At 45.5% G+C, this 19870-nt stretch overlaps 1 long non-coding RNA gene across 1 annotated transcript; it reads right to left on the bottom strand.

Moving 5' to 3' along the window:
• Positions 1-16682: 16682 nt before the first annotated feature.
• LOC137840317 (uncharacterized) lies at positions 16683-19071 on the bottom strand. The gene is made up of 2 exons (XR_011086878.1): positions 18850-19071; positions 16683-18207 (listed from the first exon to the last, which is right to left on the bottom strand). It is a non-coding gene; the product is annotated as an uncharacterized lncRNA (long non-coding RNA).
• Positions 19072-19870: the final 799 nt, after the last annotated feature.

Here is a 19870-nt window from a genome sequence, read left to right as displayed (position 1 = left end):
ATATATGACTTCAATTGGGGACCTACCTACCTAACTTACAAACCAGGATGTTTAAAGTTCATCTTAAAGATGGGAACTCTGGTGCTACAATGTCACAAGTTCAAGTCACGCTGAAGCCAAAAATGTAAAACTGGCAATTTGTGTTTGCCAAGTCAAATCAAGTTTGTTTGTATAGCCCTAAATCACAAGCAGTCTGAAAGAGATTCACATAGACAAACACATTGACAATTATTCTCAAAGCATCAACTGATCTTCAGCTCCCAAAAGGGCAAGGAAAAACTAAAATGGCGATTTTTGCCATATACCCATCACCCTGGCAGTGCTCTTTGCATGGCCCTTGTTGACACCGGCTCTACTGCAACGATATTGAGACCCGATGTGTTCCCAGCAGGAGCACAGTTGGAACCTACTGGTGTCAAGCTGCGAACAGTGACTGGCAAAGTCACCCCAATTGTTAGAGATTTGCTCACTCCAACTTATTTTGCAAGAACCACACGGTAGACAAGCAAGTTCTTTTAGACACCTGCAGGTGGAGAGATCACTCGCTACAGGAATGAAATCTGGAGCCTCTCCCAACTGCAAAGGCATATTTATTAAGAGAGACAGAGCGGGGGTATGAGTGGGCTGAATAGAAAGCCCTTGTCCTCTAGTCTAAACATCTCAGGGGATGTTTTACGATCTTGTGATAAGGAGGACAAGGTAAGGTATTTATTACCTGTTGCATTCCAACATAATCCTATGATAAAGATAACCTGGAAAACCCTAACATCTCCCTCCTGTTTTATCATATGATTATGCTACCCCAAACAACAAAGACAAGTAAGAAAAAAAAACACATATATATGTATAATGAAGAAAGAAGAATAGGAAAAATAAAAACAACAAACAATGATAGCAACACTTTCCAGTGAAGATGAGGCATTACCTCAATACCCCAAGATCAAACTTATTGTGTAAGCGAAAAACCTGCCGGCCAGATGTTATTAGCAGGAAAATTCTTACACGGCCCCGTTGCCACAGGCGACCAGAATGCTATCAATAAAAAATAAAAAGAAAAACACAGAAACAGTACATCATTGTATCCATCACTTGTGAAGCATTTTCGATGGTCAAATCATCAAGTTTCTGTAAAACATGCTCAACAGAACAGCATCTACGCAATCCACGTCTCATTATCATTATCACATCTGTCACGTCTAAGAAGTTGTATATGTGCCCGTGTTTTCGTCAGCTGATGATGTTCTAGTCTGTAGGTGAGGTCTGTCGCACACACCGGCACACACACTCGTGTCCAGTTGGCAGGCAGCATCGGACAACTCCTGTGACCACAAAACCATGATCCGTACTGAACAGGCACGTGCACTCATAGGATGCAGGTGAGGCAGTGCCTCTGAACTTCTGGATGAAGTAGGTCCCGTCCGATGGTGCAGCCATGTTGGTAGTAGAGCCCTTACACCTTGAAAACGGCTCTCTCATCCTGGCACACAGCGGTGATGTCCAAAGCTCCCATCCAGTTTCCTCCTGGAGAGCAGTCGTCGTTAATGCATTTGTGGGTCCTGCAACCTTGGGTGCAACATGTGTAGTCAGCAAGACTTGGAATGGTCCCTCCCGTCGTGGTTGGCCCAGTTCCTTCCTTTGATGACCTCGATGTAGACCCAGTCTCCTGGATTGATGGGGTTGTCGACCTGTGAGGAGGAAAGATCAAGCGGCAGTAAATTTGTCTTTGACACAGTTTGAGCGTCCTGATCATATAATCTGCCAAGGACTGCTCTTCATCTGTTGTTTGCAACTCTCGTAGTCAATTGTAGTGCCCATTTAACTGGCAAATAGGAATGTTTGCGGGAAGAGTTTGAACACTTCCTAATGATTCCCTTTAACCAAAAACTATTTATGACAGGGGCGTTCCCATTTATTGCCTCCTGATTTAAAAGAGATTGTCTTACCCATGCCTTCTTTCTCCTCACACGCTCGCACCCACACAGGGTGTGCACACACACACACACACACACACACACACACACACACACACACACACACACACACACACACACACACACACACACACACACACACACACATAGGGATTCTAATCCATCTCTCATGTAGCTTCTTTTGATAGAATCTCCTATTGGTAACTGTATAGCAGACGTTTTAGCATATAATCCCATACTCTGCTCTCTCACTTCTACTTTTCCATGTCGGTGCAGTCGTAGGTGGCCCCTATTGCAGTCATTGTCTTGTTAACTGTTGCCTTGTGACTCCTATGCATGATTGTGTGAATGTCAAAAATTGAACGTACCTAACTTTCTGACCATCCAACCTTCACTGTGGTGCAAAAAACTTACTATTGTATTGAGTAGGTACATTGAGCAACCTAGCTTCCTCCTGACTGCCAAATGTCCTGTTCTAAAATTTATATAACTCGACCTCTACGTCTTAAGCTTGATGAGCCAAAATATCAGATCTTGCTCTTGTTTCCTACCGTTTTAGCCTATTTGTTTTATCCAAATGAGTTCAATCTCTGATTATAATCTGTAGCCCTACGTATTTTTCAAATTTTTAATTATTTATTTATCAAATCTCCTCAGTTCTGTCAAACTCAGTGCACAATGAACCTCCCTTCCACTTTGAACCAAGCTCCACCAAATTTGGGAACGCCGTAGCAAGGAGTGCGATTTGGTTGTCAGACACTCCAAGTCCATATCTTTTTGCCGCACTTCACCCTATCAAGTTGGTGTTCTGTTGTTGTTGCTTCAGAGCGACCCCATCCATCACTCTTGAATGAGTCCATTGTTCAAATGAGTCAATTTTCATCATTGTGAGTTCCTCCGCTTTTCACTGTCTTTTCTCGTCCCCGAGGATGTTGTATTTCCTCCGGAGTGTACTTGTCCTCCTCCAAGCACAACAGCAGTCTTTTCTTGTCCTTCGCCAAAGGTCAAAGGTGCTTCAGAGCCAGGCACCATTTTGTGGTTGTTCACGGCTGCAGGCGAAGTCTCGGATTGGGTTTCAGGGACTCTGACACAGAGAATGACAGGCTGGGACATAAAAACTTGTAAGACTATTTCCAAATGTAGCTGCTTCCATCAATTTGCTGGTAACATTTATTTACCAAACTTCAAATTCTTCTAATAACAGCGGTCTCGTTTTTATATCGTAAATCCTGCAACTCATCCTATTTTTGAGCTACATTTTATCTATAGTTCCAATTTAATCGGACAGTATGTTGTCTTCAGTATCATTATTGAAAATCAACTCATCGAGGTCTGCTTTCCACATCAAGCCCTGATCTGTATGTCTTGACCTATCACATGTTATTGTCATGCTTGCTCAAAAATGTGACTTAGAGTATGGTGCTGTGAATTCTCAATCTCCCCAATGAAATTGGATCCCACCTCGTAGTTCTTATCGTTCTCATGTTCCTGTTAGCCTGCAATTGTCCAAATCAAAAATGTTTTCTTTTAACTGTCTTTCTTTTGAACCTCTAAATCTCTCGTGTTGCTAACCTATCTACACAAGAACAAAAAATTTACCACAATATAACACCAAATGTATTCGAAAATTCATTGTCATAAAGTGTTGTATTATTACTATCTTCCACTATCTGTCCTACTCACTCCCACCCTTCTGAGGCTTGGCAACGCCCATGCCTCACACCTTGACAAACTTTTTGGGAGAATGCGTTCTTTACTACATACGATTCCATCATCATTTAATTTGACTTTCTTTCCAAAACGCTTCTCAATTTCTCAGTTCACACATCTTCTACATGTGTTACTGGTTCTCCAGTTTTTTTCTCTAGTTAATTATCAATCCAAAAGCTACGTGTTTCTTTCTAACATTCAACCTGCTCAAAATCATTCTTTCATCAAAATCGCTCTACTAATTTTCCATAGTAGTCGCCAACAACTTCAACCTTTCAACCTGTAATTTCTTTTCATTCAGGCTATCATTCATCAATGTTCATTTGCATCTCACACACAGTCTCCAAAAAGGAGTCTTTCTATCACATTGGTCCCAATTCATCCAAGCTCACCACACAACATTCATATATCATTTTCAACTCAGGTTTCCTGGTAGAACAATCCACCAATTCAAAAAAACTTAACTATAACAAACAATTGGCAAATTAATCTGAATTTTTTTCTTTGTTTTTAAATTTGAAGAACTCAATCTCTCAGATCAAAAAGTCAAAGTCTCCTGTATTGTCAATTCCTCCGTATGTCAAGACACACAAAGAGATCGAAATTACGTTTCTCACTATCCCAGGGTGACAAGACAGAGTTCACAACGCACATACAAGTAAACAACACAGGAAAAATAACATAAGAAGTCAACATCAATGAACAATAAGCGTGATAGCACGCTAGCCGCTCCCGATGCACAGCAGAGTCCGGTAAGATGACAGTCAACCAGGCCACTGTGAACACGAGCACACAGCAGGCACGCACTGTCCGGTTCGTGGATCCTATCAGGCGAACGCAACCCATCTTGTCGTCCCGCGAACGAACGTACGCCAGGAGAATGGAAGGCACGGATGGGCGAGCTGGGTTGGCCGCAAGCCTGGCCCGACGTCTCCGCGCTGGCCCCTCTTCCGCTGCCTCGCAGACCCGCTGCCGACGCATCCCAACAATGCTCCAGGACGGAGCAGTCCGAGCTCAGGACGCAGTCCAACCGGGGGAGGAAGAGCAGGCCAGTCCGGCGTCGCTCCATGACGAACCAGTCCGAGCGCTAACACCAGCAGCAAATCTCTCCACACCAAAGTCCAGAACGCCATAAAACCCACTTCCGCCGATGTTGAGCAGAACATGCCCGCCGCACTAGTAGCACGACGTATCACACGAGACGAATACACACAAAACTGCCAGACAAACACTCAGTAAACACTCACAAAACACCGAACGGGACAGAGAGTGGCCGCTGCGTGTGCACGCGCCGCCATCTTGAATAGGCAATTCAACCTCTGTTTAGCTTGCATTTAGAATTTTGTATAATCTTATAACACAACCAATCAATTATTCCTATTAACTGTAGCATTGCAAAATCTTAAATTCACAATTTAGCTTCTCCCAATTCTTGAAAGCATGTTCTGTCGTTGTTGTTTTTTTTTTTCTTCGAATTTCTCATGTGGGCTCGACACTTTACATGCACTAGTGTGGATTAGTTTCTGCTCGCAAACAGACTTCTCTCTTTTTCCTCTCATTTTTATCTTTCAAAATCATTTCTGTTCTGCGGTGCAAATTGGATAGACCACAGTCTAGCAATTTTTTTTTTTTTATACTAAAACTTTAGCCAATGTTCATCATTTTAACATATACGCACACACATGCACAGCTCTCGCATGCAAAAGGTAGTTCCCAGCACCAATGATTCGTCACAGGCTGGCCATTTCCTGTGGTCGATCATGAGCTGGTCCCTCCCATGCACACGAGGACAGCACATTCTAATTTTATTTATTTATCTTCTAGAAGCAAGTTGCATTCCTTTACCACTTGATTTGCATATTTTAACTTCAGTGTAACACAATTTGAGCTCTAGTCATTTGTAATTTGGGCATACAAACAGCATTGTCATACTTCTTGGATGGACAGTCATGACAGTCCGCACGGTCAACTGTAAACAAAGTCATGTTTTGTTTCTAATAAACTTCTAATAATCTAAAAAAAAATCTAATAATCTGACAATGACATGTTTTGCTGTCATATGGGCATCTATTCTTTCTTTCTCTGTATGAGCATAAGCGGTCAAAGAGGAGGAAGCTTGTCATGCTAAAAATATGGCTTTTCCTCTGCTCCTTCCTCCACCCTTTGATTGATATTGTTTTGCAAAACGACACTCTCATGCGAAGTGTCCTCGTCTCCCACAGTTCCAACAGTTGTCAGAATCTCGTGGGGGTTTTGAATTATATGGCGGCCTGCGACCTTGTTGGCCTCTACCTCTTCCTCCGCCTTGCTGGGACCCTTGGAAGAAGACTGTTGTATCTTCATCTAGTTCATCATCATCATTATCTAGATGAAATACATCAGAACTTTTGCCTTTTTTGATCACTTTTTCAGCATGTCTGGCCCATTGCATAGTTGTTGTCACACTTGCAACATCCACTTCCACCAAATGTTTCCTCACCCAGTTGCCTATTTCAGGGCGGAAATTAGTGAGGAGCGCATTTTTAAGCTGTTGTTGATAAGCACTCTCAGCTGTATCATTGAATGGGATGCCACTATGCACCCTGAATTCTTTTTCAAATCTCAATTGAATGGCGGCCTCATCACTTTTCAACTTTCTATCTTTTGTCTTTTGGATTTGTTCTCTTCTTTATTGTGAAGCTTTCAACCACATTTTAGCACAATCCAATTCACTCTCTTTTCTTTTCTTTTTCAGTCCATTTTTCTTTCTATCCACACTCTCTTCTAAAACATCAACTACTACCACACTTCAACTCTCAACTTCCCTTCTACTCCATACTTTTTCTTCCACTTCGGCATATATTGCATACAATTAAGAAATCTACTCGCCATGTACTTCTCATCTCCGTCAAGAGGTAGAGATTTACCGTTTTTATTTCCCATCTTAATTCTAGTAGTTTTAGGTTTTACAATCTCTGTCTCAAAAATATTATTATTATTATTATTACTATTATTACTTATTTATTTCTTTGAGGATCCTCAATGCAGGTTTAAATTGACCTTTCAACAAATTACTAGCCTGTATTATTGCCGTGGATCAACGCTAGAACTGCTTTTTTAGTCAATTTATCCTACCAGTCACACACTCAATCACACTAACTCCAGCGCTTTTTTTTTTTTTTTTTTTTTTTTTTTTTTTTTTTTTTTTTTTTTTTAGGCCTCATGGCTCGGACAAAGCAAAGCCGTATCTCATAGCTCGGACAAACCAAAGCCGTATCTCGTGGCTCGGATAAACCAAAGCCGTATCTCATAGCTCGGATAAACCAAAGCCATATCTCATAGCTCGGACAAACCAAAGCCGTATCTCATAGCTCGGACAAACCAAAGCCGTATCTTTAGCGCTTTAACTTACTTGTCCCCTGGTTCGTTGCACCGCCGGATCCCGTCAATCCACCTCTGTCAGACGAAGGCAGACCTAAGATGCTGGCCCAGCGAAGAATTCTCTTCCCAGGACTTTCTTTTCCAGGTCCTCCTAATGGACGCTGGCTTGTCGACAATGCAGCACGTCCTCCTTCGCCGGTCAGATGGTGGGTATGAGGATCCCGGGTTTCGGCACCAAAATGTTAGAGATTTGCTCACTCCAACTTATTTTGCAAGAACCACACGGTAGACAAGCAAGTTCTTTTAGACACCTGCAGGTGGAGATATCACTCGCTACAGGAATGAAGTCTGGAGCCTCTCCCAACTGCAAAGGCATATTTATTAAGAGAAACAGAGTGGGGGTATGAGTGGGCTGAATAGAAAGCCCTTGTCCTCTAGTCTAAACATCTCAGGGGATGTTTTACGATCTTGTGATAAGGAGGACAAGGTAAGGTATTTATTACCTGTTGCATTCCAACATAATCCTATGATAAAGATAACCTGGAAAACCCTAACACCAATGCTTGGAAGAGGGGTGGTGACTTTACATGTGGGGGGAATGTGCATTAACTTTTGGGTGTGGGTGGCAGCGGTACGGGACCCCTGCATCATTGGATTGGACTTGCTGCGAGCAGCCATTTGTGTGTTGGACTTGGGGAGGACCACATTTACCTTTCCAGGAGGCCCCAGTGTTGAAATGGTGCACCCCACGCAGTTCCCAATCCCACATCTGTTGACGTCAAGAGTAGCAGTGACAGAGCATGAGCCTGGCCCCTCCTCACTGCTCCTAGTTCCTTCCGCAGCCACACAGGATCCTCTTGGCCGCCTCGGTTGCCTGACCTGGGGTTCTGTGGCAGATAATGCAGGCGATGAGTCGGCGGTGAGCGAGGTGTGGAAGTGCAGCTGTGATGGCTTAAAGGTGGAGCAACAGGAGGAGCTGTGGCTTCTACTGTGGGAATTCAAGGACATTTTTGCACTGAATGAAGAGGAGGTGGGCCTGACACACCTAGTGCAGCACAACATTGACACTGGGGATGCACGGCCCATCAAAACACAACCCCGCCGCCTTCCGCTGGCACATCAGGAGGACGCTGACAAGGCAATTGATGAGATGCTGAAGGCTGACATCATCGAGCCATCTAATAACCCATGGGCCTCGGGGGTTGTCATGGTTAACAAGATAAAGTCAGTGAAGAAGAGGTTCTGTGTGGATTATCGATCCCTGAACAGTGTGACGAAGAAAGACTCCTACCCTCTGCCCCACATTGATGAGACCCTGGACCTGGCAACTGGGTCATCCTGGTTCTCCTCACTGGACCTGTGCAGCGGATATTGGCAGGTGCCTCTCGCCCCCGAGGAACGGCCAAAAACAGCGTTCTGTACTGGAAGAGGGTTGTGGCAGTTCCGAGTCCTCTGTTTTGGTCTGTCCTACTTTCGAGCGGCTTATGGAAAAGGTACTGGCTGGCATTCCCCGACAGGTATGTTTGGTCTATCTGGACGACATTCTTGTCCATGGGAACTCTTTCAAGGCGGTTTTGGGGGCCCTGCGCCAGGTACTACAAATAATTTCCACTGCTGGCCTGAAGTTGCATCCTGACAAGTGTTGCTTCATGAGGAGAGAGTTGGAGTTCTTGGGGCACAAGGTGGGAGGGGAAGGCATTAGGACTCTGGAGGAGAAGGTACAGGCCGTGCGAGACTGGCCTGCTCCCAACAACTTGCGGGAGCTGAAGAGCTTTCTTGGATCAGCATCCTATTACTGGCGGTTTGTACGGGGCTTTTTGTGCATAGCCGCGCCTCTTTTCCACCTGCAGCGCAAGGACACTAAGTTCGAGTGGACGGTGGAGTGCGCACAGGCCTTCAGCTCCTTGAAAGGAGCATTGACAGAGTCTCCCATCCTTGTTCCCCCCGATCCTAAACTGCTGTTCCTCCTGGACACAGATGCCAGCAATGTTGGGATGGGGGCAGTCTTGAGTCAAGTGGGGGCGAAGGGAGAAAAAGTTGTGGCATACTTCAGCAAAACCTTCAACAAGGTGGAGCAACGCTATTGCGTCACACGTAGGGAACTGTTGGCTATCGTGAGGGCTATAAGCCACTTTTGATATTATCTGGCGGGTTTACCCTTCACGGTACGCACTGACCATGCTGCACTCCAGTGTCTCATGTCTTTTAAGTAACCCGAAGGACAGATTGCACGCTGGCTTGAAGAACTACCACCATATACCTTCCGAGTGGAGCACAGGGCCGGGCCTCGCATACCAACGCGGACGCTATGTCACAACGCCCTTGTGAACTTGCTGGCTGCTGCTTCTGTGAGCGAAAACAGCAGAGAGAAAGAGCTGTGCGGTGAGGAGCAGGATCCTACGCATGATCTCGGCGAACATGTTTGCATGATGCAAGTTGTGGATGCACCCGGATGGAGGAAACAGAAGCAACAGGATGTGATCTGCAACCCATTATGCAGTGGGTGGAATGGGGCCAAACACCAAAGTGGGAAGAGGTCGCTGGGCACTCGCCTGCCACGAAGGGACTATACGCCAAGATGGAGACGCTCTGGGTGAGGGATGGAGTACTCCAGAGAGCTTGGAAAGGACCCAAGAGGTGTCAGGTGGTTGTCCCCAAGGCTCTGAGAGAAGCTGTGTTGAAAGCATGTCATGGGCCTCCAGGAGCAGGGCACTTTGGCATCTCAAAAACCCTCCACCGACTCTGGCAAAGTTTTTATTGGGGTCAGCTCAGTTGAGGACATTTGCCGCCGCTGTGACCTCTGCACAGCGTACAAGGGACCCCCGGAACAGTCTAGTGCGCATCTACAACAACTGACAGTCGGTGCACCAATGGAAAGAATTGCTGTGGACATAATGGGCCCATTTCCTCGCACTGACAAAGGTAATTGTTTTGTCCTAGCTGCGATGGACTACTTCACAAAATGGCCAGAAGCATATGCCATTGCCGATCAAGAGGCTGAGACCGTTGCAAATGCCCTGGTGGAAGGTTCGCGAGATTTGGGGTAGCCGAAGTAATTCACAGGGACCAGGGAAGAAACTTTGAGTCAGCTGTGTTTGTGACAATGTGTGAGAGAATGGGCATGGAAAAAACGCGCACTACACCTCTTCACCCTCAAAGTGATGGACCCGTTGAATGCTTTAATAGGACCTTGGCAAAACAACTTGCAATCCTCACAGCGGATCACCAACGAGATTGGGACAAGCACCTCCCCCTAGTCTTGTGGGCTTACAGGTCTGCTGTGCAGGATTCTACCTTGTGCACTCCAGTCCTGCTCATGCCGGGACGAGAACTGCGGACAGTGGTAGAAATGGCATTTGGAAGACCTCCAGATACGCCGGCCGTGCCGCCAGGACCGGAATATGCCAGGAGGCTCCAGGACCGGTTGGAGTCAGCCCACACTTTTGCTCGAGATCAACTGCCGAAAGCTGGCCTTAAACAGAAAAGGAACTACGTACGACATGCGGGCCAGAGGAAGAGACTTCATGGCTTGAGAGCTGGTGTGGGTATACAGTCCAAGAAGAAAAAGAGGCAGGTGCCCTAAATTAGGGGGGGAGTGCGCGCGTGTGGGAGGGGGACTTGACTTTGCTGTCTCCGACCGCGGATGTGAGAACTCCTATTTGTTGTGTTGAATAAAGAGCCAGTTACGAACCACGACGTGCCTGATACATTGAAACACTACAATATATGTACTATATATACTATATATATATGATAAACTCCTGCTCACATATAGTATATATATATAGTATATATATATATATATATATATATATATATATATATATATATATATATATATACACACACAGTAATCCCTCGTTTATTGCGGATAAACTTGTTTGTAGACTTCAGTTCTGCATTCAACACCATTGTACCACAACGACTCATCTGCAAACTCGACAAACTGGGGCTCAGTACCTACCTCTGCAACTGGCTACTGGACTTCCTCTGTCAGAGGCTTCAAGTAATACGTGCTGGCGACAATATCTCAAGCAGCATCACGCTGAGCACGGGGACCACCCAAGGCTGCGTGCTCAGTCCGCTGCTCTTCACCCTGCTGACGCATGACTGCGCTGCTACCTACAGCAACAACTGCATAGTGAAATTTGCTGAAGACACGACTGTGGTGGGTCTCATCACCAAGGGCGACGAGACTAAATACAGGTTGGAGGTCAACCTTCTGACCTGATCTGTTTTTGACTTCCGGAAGGGTCACACCCAACACCTGCCACTGACCATCGACGGTGCTGTGGTGGAGAGAGTGAGCAGCATCAGATCCCTGGGGGTGCACATTAGTGAAGACCTCTCCTGCACCACCAACACTGCATCACTGGCGAAGAAAGCTCAGCGCCGCCTGTACTTCCTGCGGAAACTCAGGCGAGCAAGTGCTCCAACCAGCCATCATGACCACATTCTACCGAGGCACCATTTAGAGCATCCTCTCCAGTTGTATCGCTGTGTGGGGTGGAAGCTGCACTGAATACAACAGGAAAGCCCTGCAGCGCATAATGAACACAGCTGGATGGTGCTTCACTCCCCTCCCTGAAGGACATTTACACCTCCCACCTCACCTGCAAGGCGACCACAATTGTGAGTGATGTGAGTCACCCCGCTCACAATTTGTTTGATCTACTGCCCTCTGGGAAGAGGTACAGAAGCCTGTCCTCCCGCACCACCAGACTCACCAACAACTTCATACACCAGGCTGTTAGGATCCTGAACTCTCTCCCCCCTCCACCCTCGGCTGCATAACATCCTGGCCTTTTGGGCCACGATGGCTGCCTTGCAGTTCTCCACTTGCATACCCCACTTGTACTTTTGCGCTATTATACTGACTGTCTGCTGTATGCACAATTGCACCATTTCAGCCGAGTTGCTCTTATTTATTCATTGTATGTCAAGTCAAGTCAAGTTTATTTGTATAGCCCTAAATCATAATCTTTACATAGATACAAATTGACAATTATTCTCAAAACATCCCCTGATCTTAAGCTCCCAAAAGGGCAAGGAAAAACTCAAAAAAACCCTACCAGGGGAAAATGAGAAACCTTGAGAAAGGATCACAGATGGAAGGATCCCCCTTTCAGGATCACCAGGCTGCAATGGATGCAGAGAGGGCACAAATAATACATATTATGAAAATCAATGAAAAGTGGATGTCCAACTGAAAGCGAAGAGCTGCCGGAGGTGCCCTCGATTGTCCTAGCAGTGTCTTTGAGGAGGGTGAGCTGCAGTTCCCTCATCCTGAATTGGTCCACGAGAATCCAGATAGCCGCTGTCAGCTTTGGTGCCACCTAACCACCTCCCCAGCCGGGGAGGGGTGGGGAGAGGGAACGAAAACAAACTCCAGCCGAATCGGCCACTACAGGTTAATTAAAGTCCATATCATAGAAATGTGTCTTTAAACGTGTCTTAAATGTTTCTACTGAGGTAGCAGTTCTAATATCCATTGGTAGGGCATTCCAAAGCTCTGGCGCCCAAATAGAAAATGCTCTAGACCCTGCAGACATTTTCTTGGCACTCGGTGCCACTAAAAGACTAGTGTTTTGCGAACGAAGGTTACGAGACGGAACATAAAGAACAACTAGGTTGACGAGATATGAAGGCGCTAAGCCATGCAGTGATTTATAGGTTAATAGAAGAACCTTGAAGTCACATCTTAAATGGACCGGGAGCCAATGTAAGTTGGCTAATATCGGGGTAATGTGATAAAATTTTCTTGTCCGTGAGAGCAGCCTCGCAGCAGCATTTTGTACTAACTGTAGACTTTTGATGCTGGACTTAGGAAGACCAGAGAATAATGCATTACAGTAGCCCAGGTGCGACGTGACGAACGCGTGTATAATAGTTTCCGCATCACCGGTCGAGAGGATCGGACGAATCTTAGCAATATTACGAAGGTGAAAAAACGCAATTCTGGTTATATTCTTAATGTGCTTTTGAAAGGAGAGCGTTTGGTCAAATATTCCCCCGACATTAGTTACAGTATCGCTCTGAGTGATAGTACGGTTATCTATAGTTAGTGGTTTCCTTAAATAAGTGTTGATAATGAGTTGGACCAATTATCAACATCTCAGTTTTATCTAGGTTAAGACGAAGGAAGTTGAGAGACATCCATTGCTTGATCTCCGCAAGGCACGCCTCAAGATTACAACAGTCCCGCGGATCTGTCATCGATAACGGCATATATAATTGGGTGTCATCCGCGTAACATTGAAAACTAATATTATATTTACGTATTATGTCCCCGAGCCGAATCATATAAATATTTAATAGAATTGGTCCGAGTACCGGTCCCTGTGGGACACCACACGTAAAGCTCAGAGGACGTATTGCCATGGACCACTCGGTGCGTCCTGTCTGATAGATAGGAATAGAACCAGCCTAGTGCTGACCCGGAAATACCAACACAACTTTTAAGACGCCCTAATAAAATATCGAAGTCTACAGTGTTGAAGGCAGCACTAAGATCAAGTAGCAACAATACCGATGAAATGTTTGAATCCGTAGCTATGAGGAGATTATTCGTCACTTTAGCAAGTGCTGTCTCAGTGGAATGATTGGCTCTAAAACCTGACTGAAAAGATTAATATCGATCATTGGCGACCATGTAATCAATAAGCTGCTGCGCTACTACTTTTGAAAGAAGGTTCGCTATGAATGGGAGGTTTGAAACTGGCCTATAATTACTGAGACAGTCTGGGTCAAGATTTGGTCGCTTAAGTAACGGTTTAATGATAGCGGTTTTAAAGGCTGTTGGCACTATCCCAGATGAGACATACAGATTGATTATATTTAAGACGGACGGTCCGAAAATTTGAAATAATTCTTTAAGTAGTTTGGTTGGAAGTGGGTCGAGTAAAGGTGCGTATCTATCGAAGGATTTTTAAATGAAATGCAAGTAAGATTGTGTTCTCTAGGCCTGACATCAACTCTCAAATGTTTATTAGCGCGGTGGGATTATACGACCGTGGGAATTTGATAGTAAATATTTGTTACACATGTAAAATTATCTGAAACAGGCACCGTTTCATCAGCGATACCGGTCGGGGTGGAGTGATTGGATTTGTCTACTACCCCAGTAGAAAGTGTGTTCACGTGTACTCTGACGCTCTAGTCTACACAAGGAGCTATGTGCTTGCTGGAAGTCTAGCCTAGCGCTAGTTAACTTTAACTTAACAGACTCCAAACCCATCCTAACAGGTGGTCTAATCACCTGTGCCCCGGCCTGCTCTAAAGTGACCTGTCATGAGTGGCTCAAACAGTAATCTATATTCCTAGAAAGAGTGAAGGCGCCTTCGCGGTTAGGGTGAAGGCCGTCCTTCCTCAGCAGGTCGGGGCGGCCCCAGAAGGAGGACCAGTTATCTATAAAATACAGTCCCTGCTTTTTACAGAACCCAGCCATCCATCGATTAAGGGAGACTAATCTACTAAACCTCTCATCAGTGCCTCTCCTAGGCAGGGGGCCAGAGACAAATACTCGATGCCGACTCATCTTTCTGGCGAGATCACAAGTCCTCGCTATGTTTTTCTTTGTGATCTCTGATTGCCTCATCCTAACATCATTGGCGCTGATGTGTATCACTATGTCCGAGTAGCTAGTGTTGTTGGAACTACGCTGTTGACTAGGCCTATTGCGAGTCAGCTCCCTAAGATTAGCTTCTATGTCGGGTGCTCTGCCTCCAGGAATACACGTTACCGTGGCTGGATTTTTCAGCGTAATATTTCGGGTAATGGAGTCACCTATGACCAAACTGCGAGGGCCAGTAGACCGAGATGACTTTGGACGGCTATGCGTCTTACCTGGCTCATCGCGATTAGCAAGCCGCTTGGGGCTAATGCTAACTGGGCTAGCGAGCTGACTACAGTCCGCGTCTGTGTCCGCCACATCTACTGTTATCGCACTATTCTGCTCTAACTGGCGGACAAGTCCCTCTAGCAGGGACAACCTCTCTAAGAGAAGGGTGCTGTTGGTGCACGAAGCCGTACAAACGTCTTGATCCGCAGCCATACTTTGTGTCCGGTGATCGACGGTAGACAAACGGCCACGAAGCCTCCGCTCTCTCTCTATGTGCCTTCTCATTTTTACTTTTTGTTTTGTTTACTTGAATATTTTGTTTGTCTGTGGAACAATTGGGTGTAATATGTCTTGTCTCCACCGTGGGATAGTGGGAAACGCAATTTCGATCTCTTTGTATGTCTTGACATGAAGAAAATGACAATAAAGCAGACTTTGACTTTGATAATTGGTTCCAAAAACCACCCGCGATAAGAGAAATCCGTGAAGTACGGTCACCAACAAGAAGTACTGGGCAGGCTAACGAATTAGCGGAAAGATGCTAATTCGTGATCGTGCTAACACACGAAAACGGACTTCTAAAAGAATGTAAACGAACATTTGGAGCAATACTACATTGTCCTAAAGATTTGACACATTTCCTCAATTTAGAATTTTATTTTGACTGGACTGTCTCAGAAAATTAGAATATTGTGATAAAGTTCTTTATTTTCTGTAATGCAATTAAAAAAAACAAAACTGGATGCCCAGGATGCTTCAATACCGGCCTTTAGCTCATTTGCATTGTTGGGTCTGGTGTCTTTCAGCTTCTTCTTCACAATACCCCACAAATTCTCTATGGGGTTCAGGTTCAGAATTGGCTTGACCATGGGAATACGGCTATTGTAGCCCATTTCCCGGACACGTCTGTGAACAGTGGCTTTTGATACCTGGACTCCATCTTCAGTCCACTGTCTTTGAAGCTCCCCCAAATTCTGGAAGCGACTCTTCTTCACAATGCTGTTAAAGGTGCGGTAATCTCTCTTGGTTGTGCAGCGTTTCCTGCCACAATTCCCCCTTCCAACAGACTTTTTGTGGATTTGCTTTGAAACTGCATTGTGAACAGCTTGCTCTTTGAAAAATTTGTTTTTGTGTCTTACCCTCCTGATGGAGGGTGTCAATGATGGACTGGACAGCAGTCAGATCAGCAGTCTTCCCCATGCTTGTGATTTAGTTTACTGAACCAAGCTGAGTGTTTTTCAAGGCTCAGGAAATCCTTGCAGGTGTTCCGAGTTAATTAGACGAGTCAAGTGATTAGTTGAATACCCTACTGTTAGAGTGGTGCTCACTCAAACTTATTTTGCAAGAACCACACAGGAGACAAGTAAGTCCTTTTGAACACCTGCAGGTGGAGAGTCCATTCGTCGCTGTGCGTACAGCGATGATCGAATGAGGTCTGACTCTTGCCTCCTACAAGAGCATTTTTATTAAGAGAAACAGGGTGGGGGTAAGAGTGGACTGGATAGGGTTGAAGCCCTTGACCTCTAGTCAAAGCATATCAGGGGGTCTTTTACGACGCTGTGTAGGATGGGACAAGCTAGGTTATTTATTACAGGTTGCATTCCAGCATAATCATACGATAAAGATAATCTGGAAAACCCTGACATCTCCCTCCTGATTTATCATATGATTATGCCACCTCAAACAACAAAGACAAGCAAGAAAATATAACGAAGAAAGAAGAATAGCAAAATTATAATAAAAACAATAATAAAAAAAGATCAATAAAAAAACAGAAATGACAGCGGACGGGTTGGGGATCGTGTTTTTTTTTTTTTTTTTTTTTTTTTTTTTGGTATGGCGCCGACGTGAGTGGCAGCCTCCCAGCAGTGTTCTCTCTTTTTCTCTTTATTTCCTTCTTTTCTCCTTTTTCTTTCTGTCTTTTTGTCCATTCGGCGATGCTGGTGCCTTCTACCGCACCTCGGTATCGCTTTGGATGTGATTTTCTTTTTTTTTTTTCCCCTGGGACCGGGATGGCTGCGCACATCGGTCGAGACCGGCGTACCTCTACGACGGCTTCCTGCTTATCCGGCTGATGCTGACCGGGTCCCTTGCCTTGCAGCCGCGACCCCTGTGCTCCCTTGTGCTCGTCAGAACCAGCGACCTTCGCCGTGCTAGCCCCGTGGTGACCATCTGCACGTGCCCCGACTGGGTGCCCAGGACGCTGCTCACACGTTTGCCTGCTTTGTGATGTTTTCACCGATTCACGACCACGGTCCATTGGGTGCCGTTGAACTGGACTACCCTTACACCTGTCTGTGGACCCCGTGGAGGCTATTTTGTCTGTTTTGGGGTGTTTTCTGATATTGAGGGGTGCTGGTTGGGCACTGTTACTTTTTTCTTTTGTCTTTTTGCTTTGCTTTGCTTTGATGGCTTTTATCTTTCGCACTTTCTGGCTTTCTTTGTGGCGCCGTTGTATGGCAGCCTTATGAGGGCCTATTGAGTTGCGCTCATGCCATCTGTGTGTCTTTTGTAAACCCGCTCTGTGGTATGGATACTGCTGGGGCCTGAATTTCCCTGAAGGAGTATTCCCAAGGGATTAATAAAGTTGAGTCTAAGTCTAAGTCTAAGTCTAAGGGCGATACATGACAAAAACAACAATCAATGATAGCAATAATCTCCAGTGAAGATGAGGTTTTCCCTCAATACTCCAGCCCAATTTTAGTGTGTGAGCGAAAAACCTGCAGCCAGATGTTATAAAGCAGGAAAAGTTTCACACGGTCCCTCTGCCTTAGGCGACCAGAATGCTATCAATACAAAAAAGAAAAACACAGAAACAGTACATCATTGTATCCATCACTTGCGAAGCATTTTCGATGGTCAAGTCATCAAGTTTCTGTAAAACATGCTCAGCAGAACAGCATCTACGCAATCCACGTTTCATTATCGTTATCACATCCGTCACGTCTAAGAAATTGTATATGTACTTGTGCTACGGTAGAAGACACAACCCTCGTCATAGCAGACTTCAAACATGGGATAACAGGACATAAACAAGCACAACAACACCAGCACAACAAGCACTGGAGACACACATTTTAACAGCAGTTACCACCAGTTGCCAGAGAATAGCCATGAAAAGAAATCTCATTGATGTGGGACTTTGTCTTTTGACATGGCCTGCTGTAAGTTCTTCAGTAAATTCATGGCATCGTTGATGTGTGTGTCATTTTCTACTGGTATGTATGTGCAACAGGAAGTCCCGATAATGTGGCACACACCACCTTGTGCTTCCGTCAACTGATGATGTTGTATCCTGTAGGTGTGGTCGGTCACCCACACTGGTGCACACACTCCAGTCCAGTTGGCGGGCAGCATCGGATAAACCTTGTTAGAAAAATGTATATATATGTTATCATGCGTTCTCTAATCAATGCTTTACTGCAATGTTACTGCAATATTTGCTTGCTGTTTGGCTTTGCTGTTTTTTATGTTGTGCAACAGAAAAGAAAGGTTACGGCTGGGTCACGAGAGAGGTGACGGCTGGGTCAGGCAGGACGCAGCTACCAGCTTGCAACTCTGCAAAAAGAGAACATCTACCGAGACAATTCGTCGAAACAACACGCCTGACCGCAGTTTTACACTCTCAGATGGGACGGTAAGAAAACGTCAAGTTTCCTGTTTTTATAACAGAGACAAAGAGAGATGCTGATTGCTTAAATTGTTTTGCCGACATTGCCATATAAGTATGCAACACCTTGTGCTTTATTTTTGCTTACGAGACAAAGCCCACATGCTTTCCCTCTCCCTTAGGGGCTTTTTGTCTCATATTGTGGGTAGGACAAATCCAAATAAAAAGAGCAGGAGTGCATACAGATATTTTGTGTGTAGTGAGATTGTTGTAAGCTATCTGTACTGCACTCTGCGCGAACATTCGAATTAATATTCTTGTCTCATTGTGATTTCTGTTTGCTGAGTCTTTTCTCTTTACTTTATAGTACACATGTCAGTAAAATAAACCTGACAAACCTTGTGACCACAAAGCCACCAGCCATTCTGTGAAGTATGTTCCGTTTGATGGTGCAGCCATGTTCGTGGGAGAGCCCTCACCACCTGAAATGGCTCTCTTATCCTGACAGTCAGCGGTGATGTCCAAAGCTCCCATCCAATTTCCTCCTGGAGAGCAGTCGTCGTTAATGCATTCGTGGGTCTCGTTACCTTGGATGTAACGTGTAGTTCCCTCCAGCCGGTCTCTCTGTGTAGGCCATTTGCGGCAATGTTCGTCCTTTATTGAGACATTGAGATTTGCCCAGAAAAGCTGATCATAGGCACCGTCTGCAAGTCCAGGGCGGGAAGGGTTCGCATCACTGACTGTGACAGCTCGGTGTTGATATCCAACTCCTCCCATGGATGCCAGACATTTCGCTTCAGTGACATTCATTGCTCTGGCATCCAAGCGAACTTGTGTGGAGGAGGGGGGGGGGGGGGGGGGGGGGTTGGAACACACAGCATCACTCCTGTGTGTGGGATCGCACAGTGAGCGTCACACACCGGTACCAAGTGTTGGTTTCGTGTGGGTTTCTAGGGTCCCATGACCAGTCCTCAAAGTTCTCATCATGTGACCATCTTTTTCCTCGGTCGACATTGTCACCTGGTCTATTCAGACGAGCCCATAGACCATAGCACGCTCCAAGCACAACACAGCAGAGGATCCACCTGGCATGTGGAGCCTCGTTGCTACTGGGATGACAGAGACACCGATATTTCCCATTGCCTAGTCAGAGTGGGGGTCTTATGGATTCCATTCTTCACCAACATTGAGACGCCCCGCCCTAAACGACAAGGCCCCTTTGTAGTCAGACTTCCCCCCACTCCGAAAATGGGGTACAGCACTCTCTGCAACGTCCAGTGGCTGAGGTGAAACTTCGCTGCACCTTTCAGCAATGTTCAGTGCAGTGGGGGTAGTCAGCAAGACTTGGAATGGCCCCTGCCACCATGGTTTGCCCAGTTTGTCCTTTTTGACGACCTTTATGTCGTCTCAGTCTCCTGG

This window comes from Syngnathus scovelli, chromosome 5, assembly GCF_024217435.2.
Source record: "Syngnathus scovelli strain Florida chromosome 5, RoL_Ssco_1.2, whole genome shotgun sequence".
Classification (NCBI taxonomy): domain Eukaryota; kingdom Metazoa; phylum Chordata; class Actinopteri; order Syngnathiformes; family Syngnathidae; genus Syngnathus; species Syngnathus scovelli.
Note: the sequence above shows the minus strand (reverse complement) of the source record. Positions and strands in the feature narration are given on the sequence as shown.